Source organism: Eleutherodactylus coqui, chromosome 6, assembly GCF_035609145.1.
Source record: "Eleutherodactylus coqui strain aEleCoq1 chromosome 6, aEleCoq1.hap1, whole genome shotgun sequence".
Classification (NCBI taxonomy): Eukaryota; Metazoa; Chordata; class Amphibia; order Anura; family Eleutherodactylidae; genus Eleutherodactylus; species Eleutherodactylus coqui.
Genome location: NC_089842.1, coordinates 217233584 through 217246471, shown reverse-complemented (window position 1 = coordinate 217246471; position 12888 = coordinate 217233584). Strand labels below are relative to the sequence as shown.

The 12888-nt window shown below is 44.7% G+C and overlaps 1 protein-coding gene and 1 non-coding gene across 2 annotated transcripts in view; one reads left to right on the top strand and one right to left on the bottom strand.

Annotated features, from left to right (window-relative positions):
• On the bottom strand, window positions 1-185 carry LOC136572130 (U2 spliceosomal RNA). Its single transcript, XR_010785785.1, has one exon. It is a non-coding gene; the product is annotated as a U2 spliceosomal RNA (small nuclear RNA).
• A 10426-nt stretch (window positions 186-10611) lies between these two features.
• ARHGEF2 (Rho/Rac guanine nucleotide exchange factor 2) overlaps window positions 10612-12888 on the top strand; it is a 116528-nt gene continuing 114251 nt past the window's right edge. Inside the window, exon 1 of the mRNA XM_066608725.1 lies at window positions 10612-10722. The gene's annotated coding sequence lies outside the window, so the exon portion shown is untranslated. The remainder of the gene's footprint in view (window positions 10723-12888) is intronic.

Below are 12888 nucleotides of genomic sequence, written 5' to 3'. Positions count from 1 at the left end.
AGGGGGTGCACCGGTCCTGGAGGTACTGCAATACCAGGTCAATGTGCGGAATGTAGACAGAGCAAGCTCTTTTTCCAGCTCCCTGTTCTAAAAATCCATTTGATATATGGCTCCTAGATAGGGGACGAATCAGATATTAAACTGATAAGAACAGATTTTTTTACGTTTACATTTATTAAAATGAGGCCGCCTGCACACGAGCGGGTCGGATCCGGCAGCGAGAATTCTCGCCGCGGGACCCGACCCGAGAGCCTGCAGGGACGAGCGCGTACTCACCTGTGCCTGGCGGCCCCGGCTCTTTCATGTACCGGCTGCCGCGCAGCCGGCGCATGCGCAGACCGGAGCCGGCGGCCGGGTGAGTGCGTGCCCCGCACATAAATAGGACATGCCGCGGTTTGTTTGCCGCGCGACATTTCGCGTGGCCAAACCGCAGCCGTCTGCATAGGAGTGCGTATTGTAATATACTCCTATGCAAACTTTCAGTGGCGAAAATCCCACGGGAAATCCCGCGGCGGGATTTCCGCCCGTGTGCAGGCGGCCTTAGTCATAGAAAAACAAGCATAAATAGACCTATCTCAAAGCAACATATTCCACAAATGAAAATCCCACATACTCAGACCTAAGATCTTCTTATAAAGCACATAATATAAATGCAGTTCACTGATCGCCATTTTAAGGCAGTCTTTCCCACTTATACAGTCTCTTTTAAACAGTAAGATGTTTCTTGCTTTCCATGAGGCATTCTTGATACAGTTTAAGGTGCACCATAAGACTCTTTCTTTCTCTTTAGTAAGATTTGGTAACATTTCATAAAAAACAACTCCATGGTTTTAAAAAAATCAAGAAGACCATCTAAAAATGTTAAAATTGGCTGCATTCTCTCCAAACCTTTTGAGCAAAGTAACAATTCCACATGACAGGTAAAATAGTCTCATCACCATCGCATTGCTGCCTAGGGCAGATTGAAGTGTTGCTCAATCTTCTTCGGTGTTGGAAGTCTCTTGTAGGCAGACACTCGCGTACTGTCATCCATGCAATGTCTTTATGTTCATTTGTCAAATAAGGTGCATGTACTCCAGACAGAAGCCCATCTGTTGCAGGAAAGATTCACAATAGGAGTCATTGTTTCCGCTTTCTTGACCTCTAACAGTAGCTTTTTAGCGTTTTTTAGATTTTCTAGCTCAAAGGAATCCAGACTGTACAGTCTTATTACTTTTTCCAGAATGATGTATTGCTTGGGGGGAAAAATTAGGACTGGAGCCGTCAATGAAAAGGACACCCATTTGCGCTTTCTAAAAATATGCCCAGCAGCATATCTGCAAAAATAAGAGCAGGTATTTTCCAGGAACATTGTTTTAAGGCGTAGGCTGAAAAATTTGGAATATAGAAATAATTTGACATTTGGCACATTCTTTCCTCCTGCATCGTGTGATTTATTCATGGTTTGTCTTCTAAGCTTCTCAAATTTGGAGCTCCATACGAACTGGAATAGCATTTTCTGCAGCGTTTTCACTGTGATGTCATTGGGAGGGAACACAAACCTCAGATACAACATTATTGGAAGCAGGAAGGCTTTGATGATCAGGATCTTTCCTTCCAAGGTGAGTCTCCTGAGTCTCCAGAAGTCAAGCTTCTTCTCCAGTTGTCCTTTTACAGATTCCCAACTCAGGGTTCCCTAATTTTGTTCGTCAAAGGTTACTTCTAGAATTTTTATTACGTCAGACTGCATTTCGAGGTTTGGGATTGTCACGTCTGACCAGTTTCCAATAGTAAAGCAGCTACTTTTGTTAAGGTTAACTTAGAGTCCGAAGCCTCACAAAAGAACTCCGTCACTCTTATTGCTCTTCGGAGTGCTGCGGGTGAGGTGCAAAAAATGGATATGTTGTCCATGTAGCCTAGGACTTTCACATCTCTGCCTTGCCCACCAGGAATAGGGACGCCTCTCACAACTTTGTCTTTCCTGAGCATTGACAGCAAGGGTTCTATTGGGCAGATGAACAAAATTGGCGACAGAGGACAGCCTTGTTTTACTCCTGAGCGCAGAAAAAATTTCTTTTGTCAGAGAACCATTTATTGAAATTTTACTAAAAGAGTCTTTATATAAAAATTACAATCTGCCTAATAAAATCCTCTGGAAAGTGCACTGTTCTTAAAACAGACCATAAAAACTTGTGGGATACACGATCAAAAGCCGTTTGGAAGTCGAGTGATAAAATTGCTAGACTGCTGCCTCTATTGCCTCTCTTGCTGGTACCAGATTACATCACGGATAGTATTAGGCCCCCTGTCCACGGACGTGTATTCACCGGCAGTAAACCACCATAGCATGGCTATGGAAAGTGCCGTCTGCTGTCCACGAGTGGAGAATCATTACGATTCTCCGCTCGCAGCGGGCAATTTGCAGCATGCTGTGAATTGCCACGATTCTCTGCGGCCAGCCTATCTATCAGATAGGGCTGACCGGCGCAGATTCGGCGGTGGAGATCTGCGGCGGAACTTCGCAACGCCCGTGGACAGGGGGCCTTAAGATGTTCTTGCACTCCTCGTCCAGGGACACTGCATGCTTGATCAGCATTAATCACTTTTTTTTTAAACCCCTTTACAATGGTTCACTATAGTTTTGGACACTATTTTGTAGTCTACATTCAGCAGCGTGATGGGCCTCCAGTTTTCCAAACGAGACCTACCCCCCTTCTTAAAAATCATAGAGACAAGTCCACTGCTCCAAGAAAGAGGTAAAACATCGCACTTAGAAGATTCTTTAAAAACCTCAAGTAGATCCACACTTAAAATGTCCCAGAACGCTCTATAAAACTCAATGGGGAGGCCGTCTCCCCCTGGGGTTTTGCCATATGAGAGGCTTTTGGTAGCAGAATCCAGTTCTTGTAAAGTGACTTCAGTACATAGCAGTTCTAGATCAGATCTCTCTAGTTGGCGATCTAAAGTGTTTAGTGCATCTTCAGCAAAGGACCAATTCATGGACTTGTCACTAAAAAGCTCTTGATAGAACTCTTGGGCTTTAGCCAGGATGCCATCGGATGAGGTTTTGCCCTCTAGTTCTTTTCTTTAAAGGGGTTGTCCCGCGCCGAAACGGGTTTTTTTTTTTTCAACCCCCCCCCCCGTTCGGCGCGAGACAACCCCGATGCAGGGACGTACAGACAGCTTACCGGAGCGCTTACCTTGATCCCCGCGCTCCGGTGACTTCTATACTTACCTGTGAAGATGGCCGCCGGGAACCTCTTGCTTCGTGGACCGCAGCTCTTCTGTGCGGTCCACTGCCGATTCCAGCCTCCTGATTGGCTGGAATCGGCACGTGACGGGGCGGAGCTACACGGAGCCGCTCTCTGGCACGAGCGGCTCCATAGAAGACTACAGAAGACCCGGACTGCGCAAGCGCGGCTAATTTGGCCATCGGAGGGCGAAAATTAGTCGGGCTCCATGGGAACGAGGACGCTAACAACGGAGCAGGTAAGTAAAAAACTTTTTATAACTTCTGTATGGCTCATAATTAATGCACAATGTATATTACAAAGTGCATTATTATGGCCATACAGAAGTGTATAGACCCACTTGCTGCCTCGGGACAACCCCTTTAATCATGTCCTTTGCCGCCACAACTTTAAAAAAAAAAAAGAATCTGGCGCATTTCTCCTCATTCTCCATGACTGTAACTTTGGAATTATACATCAGCTCTTTGCCTTTAGCGATTTCCTTCCTTATATTCGCAATGATGTCCTCCATGTCTACACCATGCTCTCTGAGTTTAAAGCAAGTTTGAAGTTTGGTGCTGAGCTTCTTGTGCCAGCTGGCTCTCTTCCATGCTCTAGCGAAACTGGCCTTGACAAAAAATTCTTTTATTTGAAGTTTACTTTGTTCCCACCAGTCAAGCAGGGAAATACAGTATGGTTGCTTTGCAGACTTTTTAGCTTTTTATAGAAGGCAGCAAATTCTGCTCTTATATCTGGGTTCTGCAGTAGCGTCATATTCAGCCTCCTAACACCTCGAGCTCCATGCAGACTAGGCAGCTCCACTTGCACAAGGACCAGCTTGTGATCAGAAAAAATCTTGTCGGCAAAATCAATTGTTTTGATTTGGTGATCACTTGCTCCGTTATAAAGAAAAAAGTCTATTCTAGTTTTGGAAGTAGCGCTCTCCCAAGTGTATCCTGGGTCAGCTGTGGGCAGTTCATTCCAGACATCTTTTAGCCTGAAGTCTGAGAACAGATCTTTTAATTGCTTTTCAGTTTCATCTTTCTGTGGTGTATCCGATCCTCATCTCTTCTCACCAGGCAAGACGCAATTAAAGTCACCACCGACTATTAGGGGTGAAGAGTCGGGTAGGTAGTACTGCAGGTCTTCAGGAAGCTGAGATCTCTCTTCTTTCAATGGAGAAGCATAAATGTTCAGAACCCTAAAGTCTGCTCCCCCAAGGCTGATATTTAGAAGAAGAGCTCATCCAGGCATGATGTGCAAAGAGGACGTAACTTTGAAGTCACGGGATTTGAAAAAGACTCCGACGCCTGTTGACTTGCACTCATTATCTCCTGACCACACAGAGGGGCCTAGAGTCCAGCTCTCTCTCAGTTCAGCATAATTCATGTCAAAGTCAATTCCGCATTCCTGTAACAGAATGATATCACAGTTACCAGTTGATTAATGAAATAATAAACAGTCCTTCTTGAAGGACTCTTTAAACTCCTCACATTAAGCAAGGAAAGTCGGATGTTGCTGCCCATTAGATATTTTTTAGGCGCTGCTGCTGTCCGAGTCGGTCATTATCCCAACCGTGCCAGGGCTTGAGATGTTGCCAGATGGGTCCCAAGGGGTTGGCTCAGGAGGTAGCTGCAGCCTAGATGGGACTGGCCTATAGTTATGAGAACTGAAAGGAAGTTCAGATGTCTCAGTTGCGGGTTGCATGTTGCTCAGTTTTATTGGCACTTTTTAAAATTTGCATATGCTTCATCAGCTCTTCCCGTTTTCTTCTTCCTCTGTACTTCGAAGTCCATCTCATCACTTTCTGTAGTCTCACTAGTATGACCTTTAGCCACCGCCGAGGAATCCTCCCCAACCTTAGCTTCAGGCTCCACCATTCTGCCTCTTCCCTCCCCTAGGTCATCCGGAGTCTCTGACCAGACAACTGGAGCTATGAGGTTACCAAGGGATTCAGCAGTACAGAGATAATATATTCAGCGATGTTACAGTAGAGAGATCATCCTCACACTGATGTCACAGTACAGGGATCATGCACTTAGTGACGTCACGGTACAAGCATAATACACTCAATGACGTCACTGCACAGGTATAATACACAGTAATGTCATAGTACAGGGATAATACACTCAGTGATGTCACAGTACAGTGATAATACACTCAGTGATGTCACAGTACAGGGATAATATATTCAGTGATGTCATAGTACAGGGATAGTACACTCAGTTATGTCACAGTACAAATAATACGCTCAATGATGTCACATTACAGGTATAGTACACATAGTCATAGCACAGAGATAATACAAACAATGATGTCACAGTACAGACATATAACACTCAGTGATGTCACAGTACAGGGATAATGCACACAGTGAAGTCACAGTAAAGGGATAATAGAGACAGTGATGTCACAATACAGGGATAATGCACAGAGTGATGTCACAGTGCAGGGATAATATACTTAGTGAAGTCACAGTACAGATATCATGCACTCAGAACAGTGATAATACTCCCAGTGATGTCACAGTACTGGGATAATACACTCAGTTATGTCACAGCATGAATGATACAGTCAATGAGGTCACACTACAGGGATAATACACACAGTAATGTCACAGTACAGAGATAATGCAAAGTGATGTCACAGTACAGGGATAATACGCACAGTAATGTCTTAGTAAAGGGATAATATTCTCAGTGATGTCACAGTACAGGGATAATATATTCAGTGATGTCACAGTACAGGGATAATACACAGTGATGTCACAGTACTGGGATAAGACACTTAGTTATGTCACAGCATGAATGATACAGTCAATGAGGTCACATTACAGGGATAATACACAGAGTAATGTCACAGTACAGAGATAATGCAAAGTGATGTCACAGTACAGGGATAATACGAACAGTAATGTCACAGTAAAGGGATAATATTCTCAGTGATGTCATAGTACAGGGATAATATATTCAGTGATATCACAGTACAGGGATAATACACTCAGTTATGTCACAGCATGAATGATAGAGTCAATGAGGTCACACTACAGGGATAATACACACAGTAATGTCACAGTAAGGCTGGGTTCACACAGGGCGTATTCCCGTCGGAAATCTCGCGGTTTGGCCGCAGCAAAAACTGCGAGATTTCCGCCGGTAGAACCGCCGTGGTGGCTTTGAAGCGGCCCGGCCGCTTGCTTTTCCGTTGCGGCCGGCGCTCCCATAGAGGAGAGCGAGGCCGCGACGAAAATAAACAAAAAAGGAAAGGTAAACAGACATGCTGCATCTTCTGAAACCGCGGCTGTGGCGGCCGCAGCCGCGGTTTCAGCCGGACTTACCGCAGCGGATTGGCCGTCCCGTGTGGACGAGATTTCTGAGAAATCTCGTCCACATGGCTGGCTAATCCCGAGATTAGCGGCCGCGGGCGGATTTGCCGCGGCCAAATACCGCGCGGCAAAGCCGCGGCAAATCCGCCCTGTGTGAACCCAGCCTAAAGGGGCAATATTCTTAGTGTTGTCACAGTACATGGATAATACTGCTAGTGATGCCACAGCTCAGGGATAATATATTCAGCGATGTCACAGTACAGGGATAATACACAATGATGTCACAGTACAGGGATAATATGCTCAATGATGTCACAGTGCAGAGATCATGCATTCAGTGATGTTACAGGACAGGGATAATACACACAGTAATGTCACAATACAAAGATAATACACAATGATGTCACAGTGCAGGCATAATGCTCACAGTGATGTTACAGTACAGAGATGATATACTCAGTGATGTCACAGTACAGGAATAGAGTTCAAAGGCAGTGCTCCAATGGGAATATAGATGTAAAAATGTAAATAGAAGAAATAAATTTTGCGGACTCTGACGTGACCGGTCTATTCTTAAAGTAGGTCCCGGTCTGTCATCTGATCCAGGTCTGTACTAATTAATCCAGCAGAATACTTTTCTTATGATCCGCCGGTCCAAAAGGGCATCCCTTCGGGAGAGCGTCTTGAGCTGACTCTGGGCATATATATGCCAGAGGGGGTGAAGTGTACAAATGGTGTAAGTTAAAAAATCTCAGCGTTTCAGTGGATAAAAGATCCAAGAGTGATTTGGAAAGGAATTTACTTCTCAGAGGTGCCTGGTCCGCGGCACCCCTGATCCCAGAAGGCGTATAATTTAAGTGCAGGAGATGGTCCGATGTTCAGTGACACTAGTTTATTACAGCAACGCGTTTTAGCTTCTAACATAAGCTTTTTTCAAGCATATTGACAAATACATACATCTATATATATAAAGACAAAAGCCCTCACTGACTCACTGGCCACTAATTCTCCAACTTCCCGAAGTCGTAGAAACATGAAATTTGGCACAAGCATTGATTATGTCATAAATAGGAAAAGCAAATGTGTCCCAACTCGATTATTCAATTCTAAACGCAAAAGAACTAGCGTCCAAATTTTACATACAGAATCTAATTCTCTCACTTCCCAATGTCGTAGAAACATGAAATTTGGCACGAGCATTGATTATGTCATAAATAGGAAAAGGTAATGGGTCCCAAATCAATTATTCAATTCTAAGTGCAACAAAATTAGCATCCAAATTTTATGTATGTAATCTAATTCTCTCACTTTCCGATTTAATAAAAATTTGAAATTTGGGAAAAGCATTGATTGTGTCATAAATAGGAAAAGCTAATGGGTCCCAACTCGATTATTCAATTCTAAGCGCAAAACAACTAGTGTCCAAATTTAACGTACAGAATCTAATTCTCTCACTTCCCGATGTCATAGAAATGGGAAATTTGGCACAAGCATTGATTATGTCATAAATAGGAAAGGTTAATGGTTCACAACTCGATTATTCAATTCTAAGCGCAAAAGAACTAGCGTCCAAATTTTATGTACGCAATCTAATTCTCTCACTTCCTGATGTCATTTTATATAAAGGAAACGTCGCATGGTTACCTCCACGTGGTGTTTCCCAGGTAAGGTTTGGGTGTCGGCGCGGGTGAACGGTGAGTTGCGGGGGAAGAGAGGGAGAGAGAGAGATCTCCCCTCCGTTCCCCCCTGCTCTCCCCCGCTGTTCCCCGCCCCCCCCAGCACCCGAACCTTTTCTTTTGAGCAGGCAGGTACTCGCTAAGGACAATGCTCGCTCGAGTAATTATCTTTAGCGAGTATGCTTGCTCATCTCTAATGGTGAACATATTTTTTTCCTCGGTATCTCTAAAGTAACCACGACTTCATAAGATTTTCCGTGTGAACACCAGATAAACACCAGTACCAAATTAACTCGGGCGAAGCCGGGTATATCAGCTAGTATTATATAAATGGGTAAAATATATAAAATATTAAATTGTCATATCTATATTTTTTCAACTGTTTCATTCAGACCAAACGGACGCAGTGTATTAAAATTAAAAATATAAAACATCTCCTTTGCTCTAAGTTTAAATTCGCCTGTAGGGATTTTTACTAGTAGGGTGATTTTAATGAGAGCGGATATGCACACACTGATGTCACAGAACAGGGATAATACACTAAGTAATGTCACAGTACAGGGACAATACACTCAGTGCCGCCACAGCATGGATAATACACTCAATGATGTCACAGTACAAAGATAATTCACACAGTGATGTCACAGTATAGACATAATATACAGATGATGTCATAGTACAGGGATAATATACTCATTGCTAGTACTAGGATAATACATTCAGTGAAGTCACAACGCGGATAATACACTCAATGACGTCACTGCATAGGGATAATGCCACACAGTAATGTCATAGTACATAGATAATACACAGTGATGTCACAGTACAGAGATAATACACACAATGATGTCATAGTACAGGGATAATATACTCAGTGATGTCACAGTACAGGGATAATATAAACAGCGATGTCACAGTACAGAGATAATACACACAGTGATGTCACAGTATGGAGATAATACACTCAGTGACATCACAACACGGATAATACACCCAATGATGTCACAGCACAGGGATAATACAAACAGTAATGTTATAGTACAGAGACAATAGATAGTGATGTCACAGTGCAGGGATAATACACACAGTGAGTCATAGTACATGAATAATATACTCAGTGATGTCACAGTACAGGCATAATACTAAGCGATGTCATAGTACCATGATAATACACACAGATGTCATAGTACAGGAAAAAATACACACAGTGATGTCATAGTAAAGGAATAATGCACACAGTGATGTCATAGTACAGGATTAATACAGTCAGTGATGTCACAGTACAGGGATAACACACGCTGGTGTCATAGTACAGTGATAATACACACAGTGATGTCACAGTGCAGTGATAATACACACAGTGATGTCATAGCACAGAGGTAATACACACAGTGATGTTACAGTAAAGAGATAATGCACACAGTGATGTCACCGTACAGGCATAATACACAGTGATGTCACAGTCCTGAGGTAATACAGTAATGTCACAGTACATGGGTATTGTATGCAGTGATGTCTCAGTACAGGGGCAATGCCCATAATGATGTCACAGTGCAAGAGTAATGATAAAGAAGTGTCACAGTGAAGTTCCCTCACGGAGTATAACCTTGCGGTGGGTACTCTATACGCATCCCTAACTACACCCATATGTCTGAGTGGGGTCTCACAGAACTTCGCTGCGAGCTGTCCTTGTGGTCTGTGGGGCCCCACTCACTGCTGTGGTCTCCTTGGTAAGTTTCTCACTGTGGCTCACAATCCATTACACACACATCATGGAACCCCTAGATGGCGCCAAAACACATCTCATGACAATCCTACTCATTTTGAACAGTAACGAAAGAGTCAGCACCATTCACTTCTTGTTTCCTCCTACATGTGCTTCTATCTGTCCTGAGCTGAAAGTGCTTCACAAATACAATTCCAGAATTGCAGTGAAGACTGACACTCATATAAACAGAGCAGGAGGGGGATAGCGATGAATAACCAGGCAACTTATAGCCCACTCAGGAAAGCTGGATGACAACCCCATGAGCGCTGTAGTGGCGACGTACTTCCTGTGGTTTCCTGGGGTGTAACCTGGTGTAATATGGCATTCAGGGTAACAGGAAACTGATAAAATCTCCAATGGCCACAATTCTGTTCATGAATACAATGCAAGAATGTACAGTGAAGACTGACATGAACACAGAAATGTAACTGCCTCCTCTACAACCCCTATACGGAGACAAAGGGTACTGCTAGAGCATAGTAAGTGAACCCTCAGCTTTTGAATGTGCAGGAATTGCCTTTTAAGCGATAGTCAGCCTTGTTGCTCCTGGGATAGAAAGTGCATCAAAGCATAGGGAGGGGAGGAGGAGGAGGGAGATGAGGCTGGAGGGAGGGGAAGAGGCAGGGAGAGGCAGCCACAGAACAGGAGTCAAGTCCCTTCCAGCAAACACATTACTGGGAGCCGCCACTGGGAGAGATCCTGGTTATCACCAAGGAGAATTCCCAGAGGATACGCCGGCAAAGGGTGAGTGCAAAGAAGTGTCAGCTCTTCTGCCATATCCTGCACTACATGGCACAATCAGTGCTGACTGTCAGCTCTTGGGATTAGATTGTCTGGCCTGCAACTTGTAGCTCTGATGAAAGGGAGACTGAATTTTTTGTGGGAGCGAGGACCAAGGGGTGGTTTAGATTGTAAGCTCTGAGGTCAAGGATGTATGTCCCCTTTAAATGAAAAAAAACCCAAAAAAACTCCCCAGTAACGTAAAGTCTTTGAGTCGTCTCCTTCTGTCATGTAGCTGGAGCTTGTAGTGCGCCGCTTCTTCCTTATATCTGTTGTAGATTATATCAATATGGCTTCTTCGGGGGAAGGCCACCCAGCTTTCCCCGACTCTGGAATACAAAATCCACCTCACTCTGTAATGTACAGAGATGTACTGCCCTAGAATAAGTTGCGAATGCTGCTGGGACCTGTAGTCCTGGTTGTCAGTTCTGGGCGCAGAGCCTGTGGGTGATCGTGCCCCCTCGTAGCTGGCACACGCCAGTCTTGTGGAATTTCTCTAATTAACTGGTTCTTAAGTTTGCTCTGGCGATCACGGAGCAAAACCGCCTGTTGTTCATTACCATGAGAACCTGACTTACTGGGTTCCCGATGCCCCCCAGTCTGCTGTCTGTACGGTCGGTTGGCATGGAGGGGCATGATCCAAACACTTAGTGGTGGTATAACTGGGGTCAGGTATGAGAACTTCACTTGGTGCAGTGGCGGGCATGGGCATAACGATAATGTGGGCAGTTGCACCCGGGGCCTGGAGCCTTAGGGGCCCATATGAGGAGCCCAGTACTATGAATGAAGCATTATAGTTGGAAGCCCTGCTACAGATTTTGCATTGGGACGGGCAGTTTCCTGCGGGCAACAGTTTGGACCAGAGGCCCCTACGTGCTTCTTGCTGGTGTTCCAGTAATATAAGCCGGCCCTGTAAATGCCCGCACCCGGGTGACCGGAGGCCCGGCGATTGTTAGAAAGACTCCCCTGCCCTGCTGACGAGCCGCTGCTATTGTTTCCGCTGCTTTCCCATGTAATGCCATTTAATCACGGGAGTTCCGGGTCACTGGCGGGCGACATGCCCACAGGAGAATGTGACGCAGACGCTTCTAGGACTACAAGTCCCAGCATGCTGCTGCCAACATATCCAGACCCTAAGAGACTGGCACAGCGGAGAGTCCCGTGACCGTGGCAGGGTCCCTCCCGAGTCACACGGAGAAGAGACTTTATATAATATCTTATAATAATCCCTTTATGTTCTCCAGAATATTCCTCCCTCGATTGTCCGGGCTGAGCGCACTTCTCTGTTCGGCTTCCTCTGCTGAGGAGCAACTGCCTCGACAAGTTGGGAAAGGATAGCGGTCGTCAGCTATTCAGCCAATGGAAAGTGATTGGTGAATTAAAGGGGAACTCCACCTTTAGGCCCGCTGAGCGGAGCGTTTTTGCGAAATGAAATATGCTTTTTTTGGGCGTGTATCGGCGTATCCCACTGCACATTTTGCGCCCGCAGGGTATGTTAATTTGCGTGCGGTAAACAAGGCCGCGTCGGTTGAAATGACTGAGTTCCAGATGTGTTTTTTTTCCTGCGCAATTACGCAGTGTTTCACGCATCTCCTTGTGTATTAGGCCCCCTCTGCGCAAATATGCAGAAAAACAGAGCATTTTTGGTTTTTTTTTCTGTGTGACTAAAACGCACACGAAAAATACGGAAATGTGGATTCTCTGCGAATTAGTGCTCATTCCCACGGCCGTATACGTAAAAGGCTACATATATTAAGCAGCCTTTTACCGCTGTGCGAGCCGACTATTGCTGTGTAGAGCAAACGATTCTGCACTGCGTATGACAGCAAAGTATTTGCGTTTGGGCGCTGTTTATTACGCACCTACAGAGAATAATAGAGCTCTATCACGTGTAATACTCAGTCGAATAGAACATGCTGCGGTCTTTTTAATGCGCGTATTGTATGCAACAAAAAATGCAGTAAAATTACGTTCGTGTGAATGAGCCCTCACTGGATCACCCCGGATATACTGGAGCCATGCTAACATATTTTACGGCTTCTGTTTATACCAAGTTCCACTAGAATTATGACGGCGTTCATTCCTGTGCATCCTCTTGATCTGTGCACACGGCTACATGCTATAGGATTA